Source organism: Neodiprion virginianus, chromosome 1 (genome assembly GCF_021901495.1).
Source record: "Neodiprion virginianus isolate iyNeoVirg1 chromosome 1, iyNeoVirg1.1, whole genome shotgun sequence".
NCBI classification, from domain to species: Eukaryota; Metazoa; Arthropoda; class Insecta; order Hymenoptera; family Diprionidae; genus Neodiprion; species Neodiprion virginianus.
This window is the reverse complement of record NC_060877.1, coordinates 12301625-12323393: the sequence shown is the minus strand read 5'-3', so window position 1 is coordinate 12323393 and position 21769 is coordinate 12301625. Positions and strand designations below refer to the sequence as shown.

The 21769-nt window shown below is 36.6% G+C and overlaps 1 long non-coding RNA gene across 2 annotated transcripts in view; it reads left to right on the top strand.

The window, feature by feature from the left end:
- Window positions 1–20054, top strand: part of LOC124299246 (uncharacterized) — a 37644-nt gene extending 17590 nt beyond the window's left edge. The window contains exons 1-3 of one of the 2 annotated variants that reach the window (XR_006906970.1): window positions 17262–17361; window positions 17477–17755; window positions 19677–20054. This is a non-coding gene — a long non-coding RNA (uncharacterized LOC124299246). Of the gene's footprint in view, window positions 1–17261; window positions 17362–17476; window positions 17756–19676 lie in introns of those variants that run through there. The other variant, XR_006906971.1, reaches the window with a different exon arrangement.
- Window positions 20055–21769: the final 1715 nt, after the last annotated feature.

Here is a 21769-nt window from a genome sequence, read left to right as displayed (position 1 = left end):
GGGAGTAAAATTTGCAATAATACGGGTAACAAAAATTTCGTACACAATATAAGTTATCACAAAATCTATAGGAAATGGAAAAATAATAATTTCATGAGTTTGCTCGAAAAGTATAACAGTGGAAAACAAAAATTTAAGAAGAAACTTTTTTTTGATATTAATTTACCAAGTTAAAAATCTGTCCATTATGTCTTTGGAAACCTCTGGACTCCCGTAATATCGTATTCAATTTTCGAATAAATCGATCGACTCAATTCTGAGAAAAGTTTATTTAATCGAATAGTCTTTTTTCTCTCAAAAACCAGTTGAAATTGAGGTACGATACTTTCAGGATTTTAGTACATCTATAGTATCTACTCCCATAGTCTTGATATTTTTAATAATCAAATAAAGTATCAGTATAATTTTCAATACTTGCAGAACGGCGAATTTATTTAATTTTCAATATTAATTTATTTATACGATCTTTTCGAACGTGAAATCGTCTTTATTACATTACGTTATATAAGCATGTATCCGATCATTCATTCAATCATTCACTCACATGGAAATATCAAGCATGAGTTCGATAAAGTGCGTGTAAAGTTAAAATTCTATGCGTGAATCGTTTTTCTTCAAGTTAAATCGTACATAGATGAGGGCGGAGCATGATGGGGACATTAAGCTTTCCAGGATTAATAAAACATTATTTTTATATTTTAAGTATTACATTAATGAGTTATGTGATCTCTGTCAATCGGTCCTACAATTGGCATTCACGTTTGAATCAATTTTCATTAGTAACTTTGTAAAAATTAAAAAATAGAAAAAGGACACATACGCTAGTAGGTGACGTGGGATACCCATGAACTTTCGTTATTAGTTTGGCTTGCACACTTCACGTACAGCGGCATACAGACAAATAAACCCAAATATGGGTTGGGGGAAGATGGGATAGCGTTTAACACCAGAACTATATAATATCGATATAAACATTTGCTATCATTACGATTTTTTGAAGGTTTTGGTAAATTTTTGTTTTTTTGTAAAGTTTTGGTTTTGATAAAAACAACATCGATTTAAATTCGGTAATTCTAATGTTGAACAGTATTACCCCATCTTTATCAGTACCCCAGTAGCTAATTAAAAACAGAAACAAAAATTGTGACAGAAATATAAGCGGTAATCGAAAAATCATGCTCTTATCTGCTGGTGTACTAACCTCTGCGGACATTAACACCTGTGTCCAAATTATTATGTTACAATGTTATATCAATGTCATATAAACTATTTAGATGGAAAATTATAGCAGAAACGACGAACCTTTTTTTTTTTTTTTTTTGTCCAGCAGCGAAAAAACGTCCTTCATGTATAATGCGACTCAAGCGGCTGGCGGCGGCAGGTAAAAGACACTAAACGTCACTTACACTTTCGTGATTGATGCATTGTATCACGTGTTATGACGCCTGTCCCGCCCTCCCTTGCAATGCTTATCGTCTTTCGTTACTTCAAGTTGCCCTTGCTGTTTTTCGTTCATATAATCAAATCTCTCGTTACTTTTGTTATATTTCAAGTTCAAACTCGTTCCGCTGGTGGCAACTTATCTGGTTTAATTTTGCGATGCTCCTCGGTCTGCAATCTTCAATGGCGATAGCTTCGTCGATAAGGTTTGTGACTTACCTTACGTTTTCGAAGAGTCACGATAATTTTTTAAGGTGGAATTTCACATTTTATTTCATGATCGTGCCGATACTTTTTCACAGGCACTTTTCGTTACAAAATTGTTAAAGTCATTATTCACTGTGTACTTCAGCGAGACTTTGTACTGAAGAACAATTCACCGCGACATGCTTCTCAGAGATATTACCAGAGGGAGAGAGTGAAAAACGGGTTTGTTATAAGTCCTCGGACACTACGATCCCCTAAGGACTACGCAACGAGGACACGAAGAAAAAGAAAACAAACAATAAAACCAAAGTAACAAAATGAAGGATACATCAGGAAAAATTGAGTAAATTCAAGAGTAAAATATATAGATTGATCAGTAAAAACAAACAGTAGGTATCAAATAAAAAATAAAAAATAAAATTGAAATGAAATAAAAATACAAAATACAAAAGAAAAGAGAATTTTGAAGAAGAGTAAGATGAGTAACTTAATCAATAAAAACAACGAGGTTATCAAATAAAAAATCGAAAATAAAAGTCAGATAAAATAAAAATACAAAACACAAAAAATGTTATTGTAGGACCAATTTAAAAAAAAAAAATTGAAACTTGGTGGGTTAATATAAAATTAGTAAATGAATACAAGAATGTATGCATTTTTGAATCTTACAATTGGTAATCAATGACAAAAAGTACGGTCAAAGAATTTAACAAATGAAATTCACGATCAAATGATTGTACAAAAAATCCCACACCAGTTTGAAGGGCATCTCATTCACTTGCCGATACGAATTTGTTTCTTCAACTGTCTTTATTATTTTTGATTATACAGCGGCTACAGAAAAAGAGCGCATGTGCCAAATTTGAAATTAAAAGTTTTTAATTATACTCTTAGATCGAAAATATGGACGCTGAATTATTTCTGCCAAACATATAATTCTTTTTTCGTTCCCAGAATATGTGGAAAAAATTTCAGGTAAATCAGAATCATCGATTGATATTTTAGCTGCAAAGTGTTCGGTTTGACATGTAATGACTGATGATAATGATAACTATGATCTATCAATTTGATACGTTAGTGGTAATGTTACATAATAACGTTTTGCACTTCGGTTTCAATAGCTGGGCGCGGTGTTTTTTAGATGAATAATGTATCAAAGCTTCGTGGGATAATATAATCTACAAATGCTCTTGTGTCTGCGATATTTTACAAGAGTTTCATTTTACCAAATATCTGGATGCAGGCGATAGATTATGACGATGCTCATGATGCACAATTTTCACGGACGTAAAACTGAGCTACGAACACAATCATACTCGATTATGTTTGCGCGTGGCAGCAAGTTATGGAAAGCTGATTTATAAAAGGAATGCGAAGAAGCGTCAGCTGAAAAACTTTGACGCTGCTTTATGGAAGCACGCAGGAGACGTAAGGGTATGTTACGGAAATGATAAAGAAAATGAAGAAAAAAAACCTCACCAAACACAATTGCACGCAATTTAAGCAATAATTTCAGCCTCTTTCATAACTTTTGACCGTAAAACGCTGGTACTTTCTTTGTTATTATTCTATACTTCGAACCCTACCAAGTGTTTTGCCGCAATCGATACTGAATTAATTAAAATAATCAACAGTTTTCGTCGGTTCTGAATTATTGTTCAACAACTTGAAGATCTGATATCGAAGTAAAAGCGGCCGGAAAACATACATTCAGATCTATGAAAAGACCATAAAAGTGAAATGTGATTCCTTGTAATCAACGGCAAGATTGCAACTTGAAATAACTGCTTCGAAACACGCATTCAATCAAAGTTTTCAACTTAGAAAAATAAAAGCGCACAAAGAAATCGTTGCGTTACCTTCTATTACTCGCCAAATCTAAAGTTGCCCAATTTTCAGGGTGGTCTGTCTAAGGATTCCAAGATATACATGACATGCAACACGTCCATTCTACACGAGCATATACATATACATGGGCTAATAATTCCGACGAGCAACTCTCAAGAACCGGTGTTTATACGCAGTGTGTTACGTATAATGTGACGGTCGTTTTGAGAAATTCCGAGGGTGTTCAATTCATGCAGAATGGACGCGTGGCGTGCCATGTATATCTTAGAATCCTCAGACAGACCGCCCAGAAAATTGAGCAACTTTAGATTACTAGACAGCTAGACCGGCGTCGTGTGGTAATTTATATTTATCGTGGTGACTAATTAGTCAAGATTAGTTAGCTCAGTCCCTTCCCAAGGGCACCGTGCAACTTCAGTACGCATGTATAGTTGGCACTTTAGAAGGAAACACATCTGCCTTCACCCTCCAACGTAACAACAGTTTCTGAATTAGTTATCGTCGCGAGCTTATGTAGTTACACCTACACCGCCTTCGTTTGTTCAACTGTCCTGCACAGTAGTTCATCCTAGAGTCAGTTGAAGGATATGATCATTAATTGATTCCAACGCGATACCTACAAGCCAGTAAACTGTACCAATCCTCGAGTCGTGGCTATTCGTCGGTTGCGTCAAACTCGATCATAAATTGTTCATCCGTACTCGACAAAGTTACCTTCGATATAGATAAAGTAATTTTCTGACTGAAAAAGCCGCGGCTTGCGGCCCAAACGGCGTACCTACATGGTCACTTAGTTAAACTTGTGCACAAAAGGTTCGATTTCCTGCGGTACGTACGGAGCACACCGTCGTCTATTGATTATCTGTAAACTTATAGTCCGCCAAATTTACAACAACGTATATCTGGAGGTGTTGACAACGGTGGGTAGCGAAGCGCGGATAACAATAACGAAGCAAACAGATATTTACACCTGTTAAGTCGATTCCGGTGTGCGTGGGCATGTGTTTCGTACGTGTATGTTATTCGTTGGTATACGAAGTATCGAAAGGATGAGAAATAAAAGTGAAAAAGGGATAGATGGGACACTCAAGATACAGGAATGGAATGGAATGGAATGGAATGAAATGGAATGAAATGGAATGGTGAAACACGGGGAGAAGACAGTATTGGAGAGAAATTTTCTTAAAAATTTCTCGACTATCGGGGTACCTTGAACAAATATGGAAGGAATGCAGGAGGGTGTGTGCGAATGTCGTTCCGAGGTCACAGGTTGACGGGGGTTGCGGAGATGGTGGTGGGAGACATAAATAGCCAGGCTGTCAGAGCCAGGTTAGTTTGGATGGTAGTTCAATATCTATAAACCCAGACTCGCCGAAAGTCTAGGTTCTGTATGTATGTGCCTGCGAATGGTAGAGGTGGAACGATCCTGAACCAGTATTGATAGAACCACCACCTCCAGTATTAACTTTGTTCGAATATCTGGTGGTACAAAGTCTCGGAATGTATCTGTAAAACGCAGCGGTTGAATTACTTGGCATTTTTCGATGTGTTTTCAATTCGTTATCTTTATTTCTTTCGGTGGCTACACCTTTCGAAAAAAAAATACTGATTTTCGTTTGAAATTAAATCCTGTCACTAGTATTTTCGTTGAGCTTAAAGCCCGCTGGGGTTCCGGGTTGTTTCTTGATTTATTCCAAATTGGTTTAAAATTGCTCGTTGTGCTTACTCGAGCAGACTGGAATGTGATTCGATGAATTTCCACTGTCTCGTTCTTCTCTTAGCGCTAGACGGCGTTGAGCTGAAAACTGCAAGCAAGCACCTTTTCAGCGATGAAGAGCAGTTATGTAAGCCACAATCGTGATATCGCACAATTTCACATGACATCGCTTCATTTCGTCAGTGACTCTGTGGCATTGTTCCGAATCCTCAGCTTCTAAGAATTTGTGTGGTTACATACAGTATACATGTGGCACTGAATTATGAGTGACTGGTGAGCTTGCGCTAAAACTATGTCAGGCTAGTCAGTTGTTTAGTATCGGTCGAAGAGGGAATACATGTACGACTCAGAATTAGAAAGTATTATTAAATATATTATTTCCACACGAAGTTTCTTTCGTCGTCTTTCTTCAAACCTCGCTGGGAAATAGATTTATGTACTTCTCTCGTAATTAAAAATTTTGCAAACTGAATAATACAATTGGAAATACCTACTGACGACTCACACGACAATTAAGACGATTTAGCTGCAAAATTTGATGCTTCTAAAAGATAAGCATATACATTTGATTTTTAACTGTCCAAAATCTTAATTTCCTAATTCAATACAATTAGTAATAATATTCCGTCAATCGACAAATATACATTCGTGTTATCGATTCTTTCTTCAATGGATAAACAAAATAAACTTATAGAGCTGACTAATTATCTCGTTGCATGTATGTAATTATTTGTAGTTTTAGAGAAATCAATATCGGTCTAAGGAAATCGTTACAAACTGATAAACAGACAAATTTTCCTACCTTTCAAAAAGGCAGACGTTCGTCGGAGAAGATCATTGATTGGCAACTTGCACAAATTACATGACACTTTTACGATGTTTCGACCGAGCCCAGCGTCCAACATCATAAGCGCTTAGGATAGCCAATTTTCCTAGATGATGGCTAGCTGGGCCTCGTGGAAAAGTCGTACAAGTGCAATATAATTTTTGCAAATTGTCAATCACGTTTCCCGACGAACATCTTCTTCTATTGACCTCCTCGGATCACGAATTTTACATTAATCCACCTTTCAAAATAAGGAGAAATGTATTTTTGACGTGATTCTTTCGCGATGAGAAATCAGTCAGGCTGAGGAAAGTGGATTAAAAAATGAAATGTGCCACTCTGAGAAGTTCTCGTTTCCGAACGATGTACGTAGAAACTGAAACATTTCTCTTAATCATACAGCCGTTCAGTTCATCGTAATTTATAGCATGCATGGTATTGTTTGGGAGTTGGAGATTAGCGATAAAAAATGCCCGCCATTACTCCTCCCCCTCCTTGGGGTTTGGTAGAATCATAAGTTAATCGGCTTCTTCGCGTCTCAACGTTTCGAGTGTCGGAATCTGCTCTCGTCTTGGGAAGTTGGAGATCTGGCAAAATTGATACATAATTTATTCCACTTTTGTAAGAACTTACCTACCGTAAGAAATTCATCGGTCTTGGCTGTCATCTCGGAGCCTGACTTGGTCGGCCGGCAAACATTGAACAGCCCCCAAAGTGATTGAAAATGCAGTACGAGTCATTAGGGCTCACGATCAATCGAAATCAATCTAAAAACAGAACAAAATATTTTAGGGTGTGAATAAATGTACAGGTGAACACCCGGATTAAAAAATAATTCGACATTTTTCTCAAACTCCAGTCGTTTCTTGCAAACAAACAAACAAAAACGGTTATAAGCAGTTTTCGAGATCGGCTGATAGCATGTTGTGCAATACAGAAATGCGTCACCTTAAATTCATGTCTTTTCGCTTGACAAGTATCAGCTTTGAACCTTACGTGGCGACGGTTCGTTTATAAGTCAACTGGTATCGACAACACGGTGAAAATGAGCAAAAGAAATAAACAAAATACACTATTATGCATATCAACTTTTCCACTGCTTCTACAAAAAAAAAAAAAAATACGATTCGTATAACGAATAACAATAATGAATTGGTCGGCGTGAATGACAAAATCCTTCTCACAATTTGGTATCAGGGCCGGTGTCTGGACTTGAAAGAATTTCTTCTTTCAGAGTTGTTCTTTTTCTCTCTGATAAAAATTTTCGTTCTCTTCCTCTGCCGAATTCTATGCCGTCACTTGAAAAGGATCGCCCACGCCTCGAAAGCTTCGAACTTTAATTCTAGAAATTCTGGCTGTCAGCAGCTTCACCCCATTGCTGAAAATTCCTTGTTGCGACTTGTCGGTTCGATTGACGAGCTTTCGCGAAGCGATCATGAATTCACGAATCGATTGTATTGCAGTTATTGTTGGTATTTTTAGTTGGTCCATTCCTTTCAAGCGGGATCCTTCTTTTTTTAGCGGGCCCTTCAGACTCTGCTTTGGGTACACGTTCGGTATATTAACGCACCTTTATTTTGTACTGCAGTGGCACGTAATCAAAATCCGGTACTCGTCGTTTCGCGTGGATCCGAAATCGGAATCTCTGACCTCTTCAAGCAAGCCTTCTTCGTTCATTAAAAACTAATGAATTCATTTTCATCGACGAGTGAATTTTCAGCCAGTACTTCCAAAATTTCGCTTTAAGTCCAGTGAAATTTGAGTGCCTTGAAAAAAAAGCAGAGGGAGTATCCGGATTTGTTCCAGGGTTCCTTCGTACCGTAACGAAACCAATTGTTTAACAACCCCCATGAGAATGTTATTCCTGCTACGTCATTGAGGACAGTTGATGAAGGATCAAGAGATACACAGAATCGGTCTAGGTAGCTGTGGCAGGTAGCGAAAAGCTCCGTTTTAAAGGGGATTTCTATTTGTTCAACGGCTTTGTACAGCAGGCAGTATTATTCCCGCTGAACCAAACGACAAACAGCCAGGTCTGCAAATTCAAGCTCGCGCTCATAAATCCAGGACAACCTTACACTCGTCTCGACCTTTAGTGCGAAAATTTGAAAACCCACGCCCGGAAGGGTCCAGACAATTGAAGAGGCGGAGGGCTGCGTAGTAGTTCAAGACCTTACATCAACTCCACGTATTTTCACCGCCACTCATTCCCTGCGATTCAATGTTTGAACTGTAGATTTATAAAAAAGCGAGATAGTACAAATACGCACTGTGTCGGATTGTTTCTTAAAACTAATATTTCATGTCAAATAATCAGAAGAAATCAGCGAAATAAAATCTGTTAGATAAGTTGTATTTGTGTATGTTATGTAATATATTTTCAGTATCTTTTATGAAAGTGATAAATTTTCTCAATCAAATTCACATTCATCTGTTATCATTCGTCCGGCAATAAAATTAAAATCAATGCGTAAATACGTGCGAATAAAATCAGGTTGTAAAGATTAACCCTGACGCTTAACACCGGGGTCAAAATGACCCCGCGGTATCGTCACCGTACATTCCGTACGAAAAATGTCCAACATAATCTGATTTGATCCAAAATAAGTAGTAATGAAGTATCGTAAAAATTGTTAATTCACTCTTTTGCTAAAAATTAAACTTCACTTACTCAAATAAATGCCTTTTTGCCATTGCGGAGTATCTCCACAATTTTTTTCTCTTAATTATCTGTATCTTAAGAATTGCTCGGTCTATTTTCTGTTTAAAATATTGAAAATTCAGCGAGTTATGATTTTTTGAGTAGAATAATCTATTTTCCGGCATTTTGTTGTTTTAGAAATATTTTTCATATTCAAAATTTGATTTTTCTATGGATACCTAATTTTTCATTAAAAGTGTATACAGGAATAAATTTAATAGTTTGAACTCAGATTATAAAAAAATATATTTCGATTGTTTCTAGTCCTCTTTGTCTTCAGGTCGCATAACTGAATTGATTCTTCTCCTTTTCTGTCAAATGTAAATTATTTTAAATCCTAGCCGGGTTCGTCGATGTTTGTTTAACAATTTATTATTACCAATATGTTTCACAGTTTAAACTGTCTGCTCAGTATCACATATTCAATTCATGGAAAGAACGAGAAATTTGTAAGACTTCGGCAAGTGTTAAATGGTAGGTCTTGTAATGATTCTTTATGATTTTCTATCAGTAATTATAATATTTTAAGCGGGTCGTACCTAAAGTTAAAATAGCCACCTCGTTTTATTTATTATTGAACTACATACACTACAGAACAAGAAAAAGGTAAACTTATCTTTCTAACATGGGCGTGTCCGATTGGAAAATCGAAAAGAACGCTAATAGTCGTAACAAAAAATATAGCAGGCACAAAAAATAGAAGGACAGAATAAATTAATAAATAAATTTACAATGGCCGATCCATGTATAACTAAAATCTAACGACAAGAAAAAACGGCCGGGCTTAAGGTTATAAAAGATAAAATGAGTCAATAGGCGTCACAAAAGAGAATTAAAAAGAGCGGAACCAAAAAAAAGAACGAAATAAATATGTATAAATAATAAAAGGGACAAAACAAAACAACACAGAGCTACTGGGAACCCCGGGGTCTTCTTTGTAGGCCAGGTTCCTTCTTCTTGCTCACGAATATCTCCTGTCCTCCAGACTACTCGGCAACGGGATAATCAGTTTGTGTGAAATATATAAGAAATGATGCGGTCCTTTCGGATAGGTGGTTGGTGATCGACTAATCGTCTTTTGGCTCGCTTGGTCTCAGCAGCTCCGTACATGCGGATTTGAATTTTCGTTTACTGGCAATCCTGGCCAGCCTCACGTGACCAAATCTAGCCCGATATCTCGCACAGTCTATTGATTTGCGTGTTAATTAACCAGAGACTCCATGTCGAGTAACTAGGATTTTCTCACCTCTTTACTTCTCATTCGCACCTATCGGAAGAGCGTTAGAGGATCTTGAAATATATAGCGGTAAGTTTGAATTTCATTATCTGTAGCCTGTTGCCTGTTAGAGCGCATAGATTGTTTCTTTTCGTAACGATAATAACCACCTGCACTTCGTTTTCGAGAAAATTACCATTATAAGGGAACAGCACATCAGCTGTGCTTGTGAAAAAATGTTGTGGCTAAAGCTAAAATGATGAGTGGTATTCTAAACGAGCGTTACTGGATGATAAAAAAGCTCCTTACAACAATTCTCATGTAACTGGGGATTATATCTCGAAAAATTGGCTGTTCAAGAAACAATCGTGTGGTTATAACGAACTTAAGATCAAGTATTCCCAAGCGACAATAAATACAGAGCCCTTGGGATGTTCTCTGCTGTTACATTTACGGATGACGGGAATCTTGAGGTGTATAATTTCGTCGAATGTAAGATTATGATGGACGAGATATCGCTCCGTAGTTCAATGAACGGAGATATCTGGATTAGTGAATGATGACGTGATATGGGCTTATATCAATTTGGTTGTGAGGGACAAAGTTTTGAGTCTGAAAGCCGGAGAAAAAGTATACAGGCAAGTGAGTTTGGATAAGTAATTTGTTCTCAGAATAGGACGTGATAGCGAGGTGCGCACGGAATGTGCGAGAGATGGCTTAGTCTAATGAAGTGAAGAGGCTTTCAGGTTGGAGAGTAGGAGTCGAGTTATGAATATAACAGGAGTGCAAAATGCAAATGATTACGATACGCTAATCTTGAAAAATCCAAGCATCCGAGTATCGTACAACGAACGAAAGGCACTGCAACAAAATTCAAAATCAAACAAATTTATCCGAAGTAAAGTTCGAACTTTTTCAGCACGCAATTCAGTTTTTTTTTTTTTTTATCTTGGACGTAAGTGCGACTATACGTTTGTTACGCTGAATGCGAATTTGACGTCAAAAAGTTATTAAAATAAAGACAATCCCAAAAATGGGGCTCGACCGGGACGAATTATCAACATTGTTTTAGATAGTGTTCTTGGATGAGATTTATGCGACTTTAGGCCGAGAATAGGTGTAATCACCAATACTATCTATATGCAGCCTTAAAGAGGGTGAAAACCACCCTTACCCATTGAGGTTTGTAAATTTAAAGGTCATTCTGAGATATCTGTTTGTCAACCAATGAATTCCAAGCGTTTCTAGTATACGTTTGTTACCAAATTTTTCGGTTAACTAATTACATTCACAGACGTTTTTTTTTGTTTTTTTGCACATGTTTATTTATAACAGCTATAAACAATCATGGATTTGAGAAAAATCCTAATCATTCCGTACTTTAAGTATTTTTTTCACCTGAATATGCAAAAAAATCCAGGATTTTGGAATATTAGTATAAATATAAGTATGAATTCTTTTTTTGATCTTCAAATCATACTATTTGGGGGTTATACATTTTCCGAAGGGTTGGGCAGGGTTTGATATATTAGGACGAGACGTCAATAAAATCCCAATCAAACGTCACTTCAGATAAGTTCGCTTGGTTGTTGAAAATTATGTTGCGTCGTCTCGTCCTGTAGATCGTAAGTGTAAATGTTGAAAGTTGTAGAATAAATAAAAAAAAAAAAAAAACAACAACAACAACAACAGTAATCAACGAAAGAGTTCTGTCAATGTGAACCATGGAAGTTAATTTATGTTTTAATTTGCACTAGAAAATTCGTTGTCAGCCGCTGATATCGACGCATGGCGTGTGCTGAAAAGTCGACGTATCAATTCCACTTTTTCTCAACCCTAATCGTTTATTTAACGTACAATTAAACGTACAATTTCAAAATCGACGCACTTGAACCGGAGTTATTTTTGCAAGGACAATAAACAATCATTCGAAAAAATTTAAGGTCTAATTGTAAGAGCCGGCTTCAAGTATTTCGTATTTTTTCTCTTTTTTAACTTCAACAATTTCACTCAAATCTTTAATCATTTTTTGCCGAGACTATTGGAGTCTATTTTTGAGTTTTTTAATTTTGTCTCAGAAGTTCAAGTTGTTCAAGTTATGACTCTGCATATTGTATAATGTTGTGTAATATAATAAAGTTTAAAGTTGGATGGGGCCTGACTGGCCCCGTGTAAAAATTGCATACATTTTCATAGGTGTAAGGGACTAGGATTAATTTTGTTTTCAGTATCCACTTTATGCGGTTATTTATACATCAGAAATAAGGTATCGTTAATTTTATGTCGTAACGAATCCGTAATTTTTATTTACTCTTAAAGACTAAATTTTTAAAATATTTATCTGCCGTCGGATCAGGTCAGTTTTGTATTTGAGCCGATAAAGAACGTTCTATAACTTTCGTTTAAAGCCATCCGTATTTCACCGCTCGACAAGAAGCTAGGAAATTACGAACCAACCAACACATTGAGCTTAGCCCAGAATAACATAGTTTGACTTCTTTACACATTTTCCAACCATTTCGCAAAGTTCAATGTAATAATTTTTGCTCACAAACATCATTCCGAAAAATTGACACGACTGAGCTAGTGTAGATTATTCATAATTTATATGAAAACATAATCAATTTGAAGTCGATCCTACTTACAAACAAGCTACATGTTCCAATGGCTTCGTAAATAAATACGGTATTGTGCACAGACCGAAAGCTAAACAATTTACTCGGGTGCTCTGGTCGATTTCGACGTTGACGTTTATATTTCCAAATATCAAAATTCAATTAGGGACCATTCAAATACTACGTCACGCTATTTTCGGTCATTTCGTTTCCCCCCTGCTTCCCCGTCCCCCACAATATATATCGTCACGCAGTTTGTTACACCCCTCAATTTCGGCGTGATATGATCTATTTCGTTCTTGCACCTCTTCCTCCTTCATATACGTGAACATTCGTTGATAATACGACGGATAATGTTAATCGTCTGATCAAAAAACAAAAGAAACAACTTGTTGGATTTACATGCGAGACGGTAATTACGTGGACAGTATTTTTTTGGAGTAAATATCGCATCGATTGAGGTTTTTCACAAGTTGAAAGATCATTCGGTAATGTAATCTTGTGAAGGAACGGTGTCGTCTCCCGAATTTCTATCTTCCACTTTATATTCCGGTTATTTATTTATTTTGTTGGATACGAGAAGACTTGGCAATTTATATGAAGATATATTGGTGATTTGTTTAAGATGTTTCCTCTCAAGATTTGTGAATTTTTGAAATCTTTAACTGGTTAAATCCTGGTCTTTAGTTCTCTGGAAGACTTTTCCTTTCAGATGAACTAAAGTTGCCAGAATCTCTCCGATCAACTTTTATAACAGAGGTGGAACGACGCAAATTGAATAATGAATTCAAATAAAAACTATTCAAGTGCACTCGATGGATTCGTAAATAACTATATTTATTATTCACAAAACGTCTCAATTTCTCCAACATCTTTTACCGAATGCCTCTTCGGCTCTTTTTACAACAATCCCGTGTAAAGATCGTTGTTCAACAAACTTGAACTTATTTTCCATCAATAAAACATTTACTATCGACACTAAATTAACTTAGAACTAATTTACAAACTATAAACCAATGAACAAGTCTTTGTTACACAATCTACCCCAAAATCCCTGTAATTTTGACTCCGAAAATATACCGTACATATAAATATCGTCACGCATGTGAATCCGATTGGTTTTTTTCTTCGTCTGGTAGAGAAAAACAGACGTGAGTTAGTTATGAGAGAGAAAAAATTCGTGACATAAATTCACACCATAAATTCGTCTCATAAATCTTTGCCGCTCATTTTGCGAAAAGTATAATAATAATAATAGGAAAAGGGTTAACTTGGAAAAATAATTCTTGTAATAAACAAAATTCCTGTAATGTGTCATACAAATATGTTTGAAACCACCACTCGAACAGTTACAGACGAATCAGGAATACGGTATCCTCAGTTGATGAATAGAACGTGTATTTTCTAATGAATCATTACTATTTGTTGATAAAAACTGCGTCATGCTAACCAGAGTTTCGTATACAGCTTATGGAATTTTCTTTCTGAAAATTATCTGATCAATATGAACGCAATTATAACTGAACCAGTGTTATGCTTGATTTATGGATGTTGTTTGAGCGATACAAAAGCTGAATGTTACTCCTAAATGAGAAAATCTTCATGTCTGGCAACGAGCTAATGTATTTTGAAAATTGTTCTTCTCATTAGTGAAGCACATATAATTATTTACTGGTGTTGTGTTGTTTTTTTTTTTTTTTTTTTTTTTTTTTTTTTTTTTTTTTTTTTTTTTTTTTTTTCTGAGCAATTTTACCTTCATTTTGGAATTACTATATTTATAATGTACCTTGTGTGGCTGAATAAAAATTCATTCAAAGTTCAAATACAATGTTTATATTTATCAATTACGGTGTCAAATCACTTCTTGTGATTTATTTCGGCGGCAATGACCAAAACTACACACGATTTGTATGAACTTTTCTACCGTAGAGTCTTGGTATTTTTGAGAAGAGAAAATAATTTATGCCTGATTGGTAAACAACCTATTCTTATTTGAAGGCTTATTGAACTTGGAATGGAAATCAAATTATAACTAGATCCGACTCGATATGCCCGATTCACGAATTTCAACTTCGAGCATTAAAATAGCCCTGCTGCAGTAATACTTTTCAATACGAGACACTGAGAATGTGAAGAAAAAACTGAAACAAACATGTCTCTGCATTTTCTTTAGCTCGTTACCTCGATAAAAGCCTCGTCGAAACATCCCCTTCTTATTGCATCCCGACAGGAGTCTCGTACTTAAGTTTGTTTCGCCTTCAAAGTGTTTCCGCTTCCCGGAGACGCCTTCATCTCAAGGTGGTGTCAGTTTCACAGGCATTACTGAAGATAATGTTACCACTTAGCGATTTCACCCGTATTTTCTCCAGCGTTGATAACTACCTCGGACAATGGGTAGTTGTAAACCTGACTGACGCCACAGGTACATTGAAGGTACGGATGAATTTCATTTTGCGTTCATTGTACATCCACAAACGCTTGCGTCTCAAATACCTACGTCGAACAAAATATGTTCTGCGGTAATACGTAATGACCATGTGAACACACGGGTCGCTTCAAGAACCCGAAAGGAATGTGAAATATGATCTGAGGTTTTCGTATCGTGAACTGTGGAACGACTGACGGACGCGAAGATAAAACTTCAGAGACTTGTAAATCAATGTTGAAGATTTCACCGGGTCTTGCAGGTCCGTAGATAATGGTCTTACACGTAACCGTAGGAGTCTCTCTCCATCGTATAACTCTACTCCACCATAGATCTTTCGGTTCAGGCTTTAGAAAGAGCTACTGCACCTCCGGAGACTATGGATGAACTGCCATTTCGACAATGGTTACCTCGCACCATAAATTATCCATTCGCTTGTATCTAGATGCCTGATTTTCACCCCTTTTACCCCTAGTTTCGATTGGTGAGAAAATTGAACCCACTTAGCTGATCGACGGTCGCTAATAAGAAACACTTGTCGGAAATATCACGTATCCCGTATATTTATACGCAAAGGAGTCGTATTTTCATCTTGTCACGCTAGAGCTGAGTGTTTCTAATTAGTGCCCACCGAAAAGTGCTTCATTAATTATCCTCTAACGATGAGATGTATCGGACACTGTAACTACAAACTAGACATGCTGGAAAGTAAATGACAATAAACACATGTAATCAGGTTTATGGTATAACAATTTGCTACGGAACGTTTGGGCATTTGATATAATGTAGGTATTTTGGGAATGGATCACCTTCGAGGGTTAAGATGTTGAGAAGGATCATAAGAGGATTGAGTCACGGGTCATCAAACAGCTTCAGGCTTAAAGTCATCTGGAAATCTATCTTCGAAGAAACTGTGGGTCGTTGGATGGACGACAAGCGTGGTAGGATGTGTGCTTGAAGTACCAATGGTAGTTTGGGTCGCAGATCTGCATACGAGTAACGGCCTTCGCCCCAGTATCAAGAGTGATAGATAGTGAGAAATTCGAGGGAATCCAAAGGAAGCGCTTCTAAGACGGATTTAAGGATTTATCGTGTCACGCTGGCTAGTCGGCAGGATATATAATCCTCCACGTTATTTGCACCAACGCTTTTCGTCGTTTACCTTGTCAATCCTTTCGAGAGTGACCTAACACCGTTGCATTCCTCGTGAAAAATCAGTGTAAGCACACACCGGTGCCCAACACAACAACCTTCGACAAAACACTCATCTAGCAATCGAAAATTGATCATTTAAAAACGAAGGATGTTCTTTTTTACGAAGAAGATACATTCCTATTTAATGTTATGTTGTTTTCACTTTATTTTATCCAAAGTTCTACAGACTGTGTCTCTTGATGGTGAGTAGATGACTCTATTCCAGTAGTAGATGTGTCGTCTAGTCGGTAACTTAGCTACCTACACAATTAATGTCTCATAGATTAGTAGTATGATATTCAATTCTGAACGTAATGAAAAAATGGTAACAGAATATAAGCACTTTTGTACTAAAGGTTATTGATTGATTCAACCATGCGGATTGTGACCTGTGGTCAAGTGAACAAAATTTAGTAATGGATGAAATTCAAAATTGATGGTCTATATCAAGATATGCTGTACAAATGTTGTACCTGTTGTTAGAATTTAAACAATATATCGTTATTGTCATTTATTGCTTGATCCTTAGTGAAACTTTTTCTTCCGTTATATACAACCATTATCCTACCGGTTGAAAAATACACATTGCCGTATTCTCATGAAAAGTGTCATCTTTAAAACGTGTGAATGTGGTAAGAAAGACTTGCGATTTAGTATGAACTACGATATTGGTACCTTACGGATGAATGCAGAAGGTATTACACCCATGTTTCAATATCGTTGATCGTCAATTATATTTGTGTCACCGACACTTAAGTTATGATTCGAAAATTCGTATTAAATTTCAAATGTCCGAGCAAGCCTGCGGTGGAAGATTGAATTTTGGTCAGGTCACATAGTCGATGAGCCAGAGAACATTTTGATACGTCATTTGACACAGAAAATTTCCTATTTTATAATATTATGATATGCTCTACAAACATCGGTCTTAATGTTGAAGTTATGGCAAGCGAAATTGCCCCGAAAATCAGACATGATCTTACCAAGGGAGTGTAATTGAAATATTCCACAGAAAAATTCTCAGGTGGATTACGAAGGGGCGAAATTATTCTACTTTCGCGCTCTGGAGCAACTAATTTTCGCATTATTATAGAGCAATTTTTTTTGCAATGCACTTCTCTGGGGTTCTTCAAGTCTGTGACAGGAGAACAAAGCGTCAATACAAACAAAAGGTCAAGGCGTCAGTTAATTTAAGATACTGACACTCGTCACATTGGGACGTCCTTCAGAATATTCAATTCAATACTAATTAATGTTTTACATTATGAAAAGTTTTTTTTTTTTCAGATTTTTTTAGAGGGAGTCACAATACCTTGGGCCCTGATTTGCGATTCGTTGAACAAATGATATTTCGAGGTGGAAATAACAAGGTGCTCAGGATTATTTTCCCATTCAATTCTTAGAAATCTTCCTCCTGGATTGATGAAGAGATTAAAATCCAAGCGAGCTCTGGAGTGTCAACGAGTTTCTTGAACAATTTTTCATCACTAATGCAAATGCTCCACCTTCTTCTTATTAATGAACGCGTGCATCAAGCTTCAAAAGGATACCACGGATTTATGCAAGGTACACATATATACCTATAATAAGCGTCTTGCTCTAAGCTCGTATCCATTTTGTTAGTCGGTCACCATTCATCCGTCATTGTCAAAGCTCGACACGTGAGATTTGTCGCAAGCTCTCTAGGCGAACAATCAGAAGTTCAGTTTACCACAGTATCCAATCACGAGTCAGACACAAGCTGCGATAACACCAAGTGAAGATACCAAAACGCCAAGGTGTCACCCGGTTAATAGCCAGTTTTGTCCGGTGATATTGAATGTGTGTTCAGCTGCAGTCTCGCTGTAGAAAACTAGAAAGTAGGTTTCTTGACGCTGATAGCTTCAATGCGATGTTTCAGCTCCTTACTTCAATGCACTTTTGCTGCAGGCAGCAAATAATTGCACGGAAATAATCAACGATACATGATGAATCTGTCTGAAAATTCTCGTTGGTTGAACAATACATAATATCATCAACCTGCATTTATGTAGAAAAATGGTAGAAATCTGCGTAATCTTGTGACTTGACGTGCAACTTAAATTCACGCAATTGAAATTAGAAATAAGACACTTATCGACGGAAGTGGCGACTTGTCATTCAAATGAAATTTTCCTTAGCTGTGTTTTGATTTTTATCTATGTGCAATGTCGTTTGACGTTAGGATGGAGGTAGATTTATGTTTTGCGGATGACTTAGGCTTACGGTGTATACGTATAGATAACATTGAACAAGAAGATGGAAAAATTATCGCCTTTCGCAATCGATCTTTTCAATTCTTCTAAACGCAGTGACCAGGTTTATACTCGATCTGAGAGGTTACTGTCACATATCACCGTTTGGTACGAAGCTGCTTTGGCTACCTGTCAGACAAAAAAGGAATTATTTTGTGGTCACATTTCTTAATCAGACTACAATGTGTTCCTCAGCAAGCTACTCGCGTCAATTATTTATTGAACAAGACACAAATCTCACACGTTGAGACTGCATCGTATTAATCGAGCAAATCAACTACTTTAATCAAACCGATTCACTGATTTACCATAATTCTTCCGCTCTTTCAGCGATAAGGTATTGGGACTCTATACCACATGTCATTAGATCAGCTACGTTTCTTTCATAATTAAAAAACCTCGTGTACAACTATCTTTATAACCTTGAATATTACGTGCTTATCTACAACTGCAATATATATAGTTCGTATTTTTTTATCTCTGTCCAACGTTATAAAAATTGTCAAATTAAATTGTCGTTTCGAGCCTTTGAGGAATGGCTTCCTCAGAACTGAAAATTTCATTTAGTTTCAATTTATATTTATGGTTATTGAAAACGGTCGTGTTTGATATTTTCATAAGTGTACGTGGATGATAAAAAATTTTTACTACAGATAATTGTGTGAGAAAAGGAATCTTATTAAGAAAATTAAAAATGCAAATCTGAAATCTGAAAAGACAATATCACACGCGCGTGATTGAGCTAATATTATATACTTTAAAGACATTGTACAGTGCTTATGTTGTGCTTTTGAAAAAAATGTCAACTTCTCTTTTATCTACAGCGTTTTCCTACCTTCACTTGTTTTGACCAACTTTATAGCGTATCGACCTTTCCAACTGCTGTCTAGAATTCATACATTGTACAATTCTACTGCAATATAAAAACAAATCTGAGTTCCTAACAACTTTACCGTTTGTCATACCCGTTGAAAGTTATTATTTCATGGCCATTAGTTCGGTTTATACTGATACGACCCGATTTATGATTCAGAAAAAAATTCATCACTAATCTTGTTTCTGAGATTTTTCACCTCAAAAACAAACGTTTTTTTTTTTTGCAACGCACTTTAGTTGAACATGCGCACGTCATTTGTAAAAACAAATTAAATTGAATGTTCATCAGTCTTCGCACCCTTTTCGAACACGGTCATGATCGATTTAACACGTTTCAGATGTGTACACTTTACAAGTGATCAAGGAAACACGCTCATCAATCAGCTAACGACAGACCACGTGGTACTCACATGGTATGAGAGTCCATCACAGGCAGCTACAGCGATTAACGGCTAGCAGGTAGAATTGCACGCAAACTGGAAAGCGCCAGATGGTTCAACAACTTGTTACAGAATCAGTTACTCGTACATTCCACTTCTCCTATCGTTCAACAATTTGACTGCACATAAGTCACTATTGAAAATACATCTGTAATACGTATGACAGATGACGTCAAAGGTAATGGCTCACTCGCAAGGAAAGTCAAGGATCACTTACGTGATCTCCTCCGATTACTTCTAATTTTTATACCTTATGAATCATCGAAAATCAAACGACATGTGTTTTTTAACAGCTGTCATCTGCGCTTACGGAATGGAATAAATTATTGAAATTGTTTATGAGTCTGTTTCGCGAGTTCACCCAGAAACATTATATCAATTTAAATTATGCCATTCAGCCTTTATTCCATACTTTCATTTCAAATGTCCTTGAACGCATTTAGCACAGTAACTTGCAATAGTTATGGAGTATTATTCTTTTTTATTAAGAGCAAGAATTGCGAATGTTACAGGCATTTGAATTTCAGCGTATTTGCTATGTATAAATACATCGTATATACGGTTTATAAACTTTGATTCAGGGTGAATTAATCATTTGTGATGTTCCAGGGAACATTGCACCTGCTAAATCCAGTTAATATTTGAATTCCGGTAGGATCGGAACTGAACCGCTTGTAATGGAATGAGATGTTAAACGAGATAAACACGCGAGTTCATTACTTTGGAAAGTGACTTGTAGGAGTCAAAAATTGAATGAATCGTGAAAATGGGCAAGTCATTCTTTCCTTGAACAAATACTTATCTTCTCATTAAACTGACAGGAAGTGATAATAAAAGAAAAACTGAAAAACGTCGGACTGGTCATAAACGAGTTAATTATAGAAACCGGGAGGTGAAATTTGTTGCACATAACTTTTTCATCGCGACCTAGATTAGCTGGTGCACTGAGTTTGGAAAATACAAGAACGTCAATCATAAAAAGTAGCAGAAATTTAATCCAAAAAGTTTGAAGGACGAAAAAGATTAGCCAAAGAAAAAAAAAAAAAAACTCCCAGTCTCGGAATATCTCCCAAACTAATTACACGCCTATCTTCACTCCGGACTCAAAACTTTCGATTATTCACAAAAAATTTGCCGTGTGAATTTCATCAAAATTAATTATGATTAATAGTGGTTTTGCTAATAGAGCGATTACGGGAAAACAATTTTTTTTTCTAACCTAAATTTAGCACAACATGTTTTCTGTGGCATTCTACAATACGTTGCAGCACTGAGAAGAAAATAAAATTGAATACGGTGAGAGTCATATTTAAGTCGAGCTAATTTGCAATGCTCTGTATATACTTTGCACAATAATTATAACGCAATGATTAATTTTGAATTCACTAATTCCCAACGTCATTTTCATAAAGATTTTAAAAATTGCTTGTGCACAGAAGAATGAGACGATCCCGAGTATAATAATTTCGAGGAGAAATGCAACACTGCTTCCTCCACTCTGTTTACTTTTTCTTGGCGTTAACGGTGCACTTATAATTGAGCAAACGTAGCGTGAAGCTATTGCTTCGACCAAAAAAACGGAGTGCTAGAATTTATGGAGGATTAGAGAAACGAGCCGCAATCTTGAAGTAGATTACGTTAATCAGCTCTGGGGCAAATAGAATTTCCTCATTCAATGACCTTTTTTCAATGGGTAGGTAAGTCCCGAATGTTCCAGACTCTTGAGCTGAAAGGATATTCTCGGAGAGTGTTGGGTACATCAGAAAAGACGGAAACGATGGTGGAGTGAAGGCAATCTACGCTGGCGACATGGATCCCCTCCGTGCGTTCTCACACCACCCTCCTCCCCCTTTACCCTTGACTGTTGACAATTTCGGGATTGATTTCTGTACTCCGTATATTTTCAAAGTGAAACGTGACCTAACTTATTCGGCGCCCACTTCACCCTGAACCTTTCCAAACATGGAAGCAGCTTTTCAGTGCTTGCGGAG